Consider the following 6000-nt stretch of genomic DNA (forward strand, 5'->3'; position numbering starts at 1 on the left):
TTCAGCGCAGAGAATATGTCAACAATACAGTTATCGTGATATGTGCAATGCTTTGATAAGACCAGGTCTATTTATTCTGATGGCAAAACGAGTGGCGTTAGCTAGCGGATATTTGCTGTTTCACTTTGTGGCCTAAAATGTTCGGTAGGCCTGGTCGTGAGGAAGAAGCAGATACATTTTCACTTTAAATATGATGGAGCTGGCTAGCTACTGGTGAAATGGCACGTCAGATTTGATTGACATACATGCTCACGTAAATGTGGTTTTATCCTGCTATTCACCACATGACAGCGTAGATTTACAGTGAGAGACAGGCCATAGCTCATGACCACATGTGACCATTTCCTTGACCCTTCTCTGATGGCCAGAGGGGTCTTGATGCTTGAGTCTGTGTTTATTACAGGAGGTTGGTGGCACCATCATTGGGAAGGAGGGGCTCGTGGTAATGGCTGGAGCGGAAACAGTTGAATGGTATCAAATACAGTACGTTGGGGGAAAAAAATTCCACATTTTGTTACGTTACAGCCTAATTCTAAAGAGGATTAAATCGTTTCCCCCCTTCATCAATCTACACACAACACCCCATAATGACAAAGCAAAATCAGGTTTTTAGAAATTTTTGCTAATTTATTAAGAATAAAAAACGGAAATATCAAAATGACATACTGTACATCAAACACATTTTCCATGTGTTTGATGCCATTTCATTTGCTCCATTTCAGTCATTATAATTATTCGTCCTCCCCTCAGCAGCCTCCACTGGTGTGTATGGGGTTATGTTAATGTCTAGGTCAGCCCATGAAAATAGAGTGAATTGAATGGGACTGCTGTAACTAAAGCAGTTGGGCAAAGAGAGATGGCCAAGAGCAACAAGACAGAGTCTACATAACAGACTGCTGTGAGTAGGACATCTAGTGATTCAGCACTATGATTCATCACAGAGAGCCTCTCCTCCTCACTCTGTAGTTCAGTTAGTACTGATTATCTATGATTCAGGACAGAGAGCCTCTCCTCCTCACTCTAGTTCAGTTAGTACTGATTATATATGATTCAGGACAGAGAGCCTCTCCTCCTCACTCTGTAGTTCAGTTAGTACTGATTATCTATGATTCAGGACAGAGAGCCTCTCCTCCTCACTCTGTAGTTCAGTTAGTACTGATTATCTATGATTCAGGACAGAGAGCCTCTCCTCCTCACTCTGTAGTTCAGTTAGTACTGATTATCTATGATTCAGGACAGAGAGCCTCTCCTCCTCACTCTGTAGTTCAGTTAGTACTGATTATCTATGATTCAGGACAGAGAGCCTCTCCTCCTCACTCTGTAGTTCAGTTAGTACTGATTATCTATGATTCAGGACAGAGAGCCTCTCCTCCTCACTCTGTAGTTCAGTTAGTACTGATTATCTATGATTCAGGACAGAGAGCCTCTCCTCTTCACTCTAGTTCAGTTAGTACTGATTATCTATGATTCAGGACAGAGAGCCTCTCCTCCTCACTCCATAGTTCAGTTAGTACTGATTATCTATGATTCAGGACAGAGAGCCTCTCCTACTCACTCCATAGTTCAGTTAGTACTGATTATCTATGATTCAGGACAGAGAGCCTCTCCTCCTCACTCTGTAGTTCAGTTAGTACTGATTATCTATGATTCAGGACAGAGAGCCTCTCCTCCTCACTCTGTAGTTCAGTTAGTACTGATTATCTATGATTCAGGACAGAGAGCCTCTCCTCCTCACTCCATAGTTCAGTTAGTACTGATTATCTATGATTCAGGACAGAGAGCCTCTCCTCCTCACTCTAGTTCAGTTAGTACTGATTATCTATGATTCAGGACAGAGAGCCTCTCCTCCTCACTCTAGTTCAGTTAGTACTGATTATCTATGATTCAGGACAGAGAGCCTCTCCTCCTCACTCCATAGTTCAGTTAGTACTGATTATCTATGATTCAGGACAGAGAGCCTCTCCTCCTCACTCTAGTTCAGTTAGTACTGATTATCTATGATTCAGGACAGAGAGCCTCTCCTCCTCACTCTAGTTCAGTTAGTACTGATTATCTATGATTCAGGACAGAGAGCCTCTCCTCCTCACTCTGTAGTTCAGTTAGTACTGATTATCTATGATTCAGGACAGAGAGCCTCTCCTCCTCACTCTGTAGTTCAGTTAGTACTGATTATCTATGATTCAGGACAGAGAGCCTCTCCTCCTCACTCTGTAGTTCAGTTAGTACTGATTATCTATGATTCAGGACAGAGAGCCTCTCCTCCTCACTCTGTAGTTCAGTTAGTACTGATTATCTATGATTCAGGACAGAGAGCCTCTCCTCCTCACTCTGTAGTTCAGTTAGTACTGATTATATATGATTCAGGACAGAGAGCCTCTCCTCCTCACTCTGTAGTTCAGTTAGTACTGATTATCTATGATTCAGGACAGAGAGCCTCTCCTCCTCACTCTGTAGTTCAGTTAGTACTGATTATCTATGATTCAGGACAGAGAGCCTCTCCTCCTCACTCTAGTTCAGTTAGTACTGATTATCTATGATTCAGGACAGAGAGCCTCTCCTCCTCACTCTGTAGTTCAGTTAGTACTGATTATCTATGATTCAGGACAGAGAGCCTCTCCTCCTCACTCTGTAGTTCAGTTAGTACTGATTATCTATGATTCAGGACAGAGAGCCTCTCCTCCTCACTCTGTAGTTCAGTTAGTACTGATTATCTATGATTCAGGACAGAGAGCCTCTCCTACTCACTCTGTAGTTCAGTTAGTACTGATTATCTATGATTCAGGACAGAGAGCCTCTCCTCCTCACTCTGTAGTTCAGTTAGTACTGATTATCTATGATTCAGGACAGAGAGCCTCTCCTCCTCACTCTAGTTCAGTTAGTACTGATTATCTATGATTCAGGACAGAGAGCCTCTCCTCCTCACTCTGTAGTTCAGTTAGTACTGATTATCTATGATTCAGGACAGAGAGCCTCTCCTCCTCACTCCATAGTTCAGTTAGTACTGATTATCTATGATTCAGGACAGAGAGCCTCTCCTCCTCACTCCGTAGTTCAGTTAGATAATCAGCACTATGATTCCGGACAGAGAGCCTGTCCTCCTCACAACGAGCCATCTGGTCTGCTGCAAGGTGCTGACTTTTACTTTCTATACAAGGCAGCATAATGCAATTCCAACAAATATAAATGAGTAAATTGCAACAGAACGTGAAGGGATGATGATGATCTGGGAGAAAAAGATGGGATGGCATTGAGAGCGATGGTATCGATAGTATTGATGATATTGATAGTATTGCTGGTATTTATTGTATTGCTGGTATTGATGATATTGACAGTATTGATTGTATTGCTGGTACTGATTGTATTTCTGGTATTGATGATATTGCTAGTATTGATGATATTGCTAGTATTGATTATATTGCTGGTATTGATGATATTGCTAGTATTGATTGTATTGCTGGTATTGCTGATATTGATGATATTGCTGGTATTGATGATATTGCTGGTATTGATTTTATTGCTTGTATTGATGATATTGCTGGTATTGATGATATTGCGGGTATTGATTTTATTGCTTGTATTGATGATATTGCTGGTATTGCTGGTACAAATTGTATTGCTGGTACTGATTGTATTGCTGGTACTGATAGTATTGATGATATTGATAGTATTGCTGGTACTGATAATACTGATAGTATTGATGATACTGATGATATTGATAGTACTGATGATATTGATAGTACTGATTGTATTGCTGGTACTGATAGTATTGATGATATTGATAGTATTGCTGGTACTGATAATACTGATAGTATTGATGATACTGATGATATTGATAGTATTGATGATATTGATAGTACTGATTGTATTGCTGGTACTGATTGTATTGCTGGTACTGATTGTATTGCTGGTACTGATAGTATTGATGATATTGATAGTATTGCTGGTACTGATAATACTGATAGTATTGATGATACTGATGATATTGATAGTATTGCTGGTACTGATAATACTGATAGTATTGATGATACTGATGATATTGATAGTATTGATTGTATTGCTGGTACTGATTGTATTGCTGGTACTGATAGTATTGATGATATTGATAGTATTGCTGGTACTGATTGTATTGCTGGTACTGATTGTATTGCTGGTACTGATAGTATTGATGATATTGATAGTATTGCTGGTACTGATAATACTGATAGTATTGATGATACTGATGATATTGATAGTATTGATGATATTGATAGTATTGATGATATTGATAGTATTGATGATATTGATAGTATTGATGATATTGATAGTATTGATGATATTGATAGTACTGATGATATTGATAGTACTGATTGTATTGCTGGTACTGATTGTATTGCTGGTACTGATAGTATTGATGATATTGATAGTATTGCTGGTACTGATAATACTGATAGTATTGATGATACTGATGATATTGATAGTATTGATTGTATTGCTGGTACTGATTGTATTGCTGGTACTGATTGTATTGCTGGTACTGATAATACTGATAGTATTGATGATACTGATGATATTGATAGTACTGATTGTATTGCTGGTACTGATTGTATTGCTGGTACTGATAGTATTGATGATATTGATTGTATTGCTGGTACTGATAATACTGATAGTATTGATGATACTGATGATATTGATAGTATTGATGATATTGATAGTACTGATGATATTGATAGTACTGATTGTATTGCTGGTACTGATTGTATTGCTGGTACTGATTGTATTGCGGTGAAGGGTGCCTGTCAGAGACAGGTAAAGTCAGGTCCGTAGTGTTAGCAGCACACCTCACTGTCCCTTCACGTCCTTTGGCTCAGGTCTGTCTAAATTGTATAGCTGGATTTATATTTATTTCACCTTTATTTAACCAGGTAGGCCAGTTGAGAACAAGTTCTCATTTACAACTGTGACCTGGCCAAGATAAAGCAAAGCAGTATGACAAAAACAGCAGAGTTACACATGGGATAAACAAACATACAGTCAACAACACAATAGAAAAATCTATGTACAGTGTGTGCAAATGTAGCAAGATTAGGCAGGTAAGGCAATAAATAGGCCATAGAGGCAAAATAATTACAATTTAGCATTAACACTGAAGTGATAGATGTGCAGATGAGAGATACTTGGGTGCAAAAGAACCACTCGTCTCCACTGCATAGCTGGTTAACCACTCGTCTCCACTGCATAGCTGGTTAACCACTCGTCTCCACTGCATAGCTGGTTAACACTCGTCTCCACTGCATAGCTGGTTAACCACTCGTCTCCACTGCATAGCTGGTTAGCACTCGTCTCCACTGCATAGCTGGTTAACCACTCGTCTCCACTGCATAGCTGGTTAACCACTCGTCTCCACTGTATAGCTGCACTGTGAAAAAAAATCCTGTTAATTTACGGTAAAAGTCTGGCAGCACGGGTGCCAGAAATAGACTAAAACTAAAGACAAAAGATTTACATAAATAATCTGTATTAAATGGGGATTTACTTTCCATCAAATAAAGTATATTACTGCAATTTTACAACATGAACTGCTATTTATACCTGGAATCCCTTTTTTGCTGGCATTGGTTGTGAAAAATAAAGAATTGGCCAGCTAAAAAGCATAAAGAACTCCTTAATTGATGACAAAATGCAGATTATAATCATAATATTACAAAAACCTACTCTCAATATAACTGGTATCAGTTGTGAAAATAGAGAATTGGTCAGCTCAAAAACGAATAATTCCTTAATTAATTGATGCCAAAGTTACACAAACACAGATAATTGTCATAATATTACAAAAACCTACTCTTGATCTAACTGGCATCAGTTGTGAAACTAAGGAATTGTTACGCGAAAAAACAGACATTACTCCTTAATTGATGCCAAAATATAGCTAGAACACAGATAATCATCATAATACTACAAAAACCTACTCTCAATGTAACTATTATTGGTGGTGAAAACAAAGAATTCTTCAGCAAATAAAAT

This window comes from Salmo salar, chromosome ssa09 (assembly GCF_905237065.1).
Source record: "Salmo salar chromosome ssa09, Ssal_v3.1, whole genome shotgun sequence".
In the NCBI taxonomy this organism is placed as follows: Eukaryota; Metazoa; Chordata; class Actinopteri; order Salmoniformes; family Salmonidae; genus Salmo; species Salmo salar.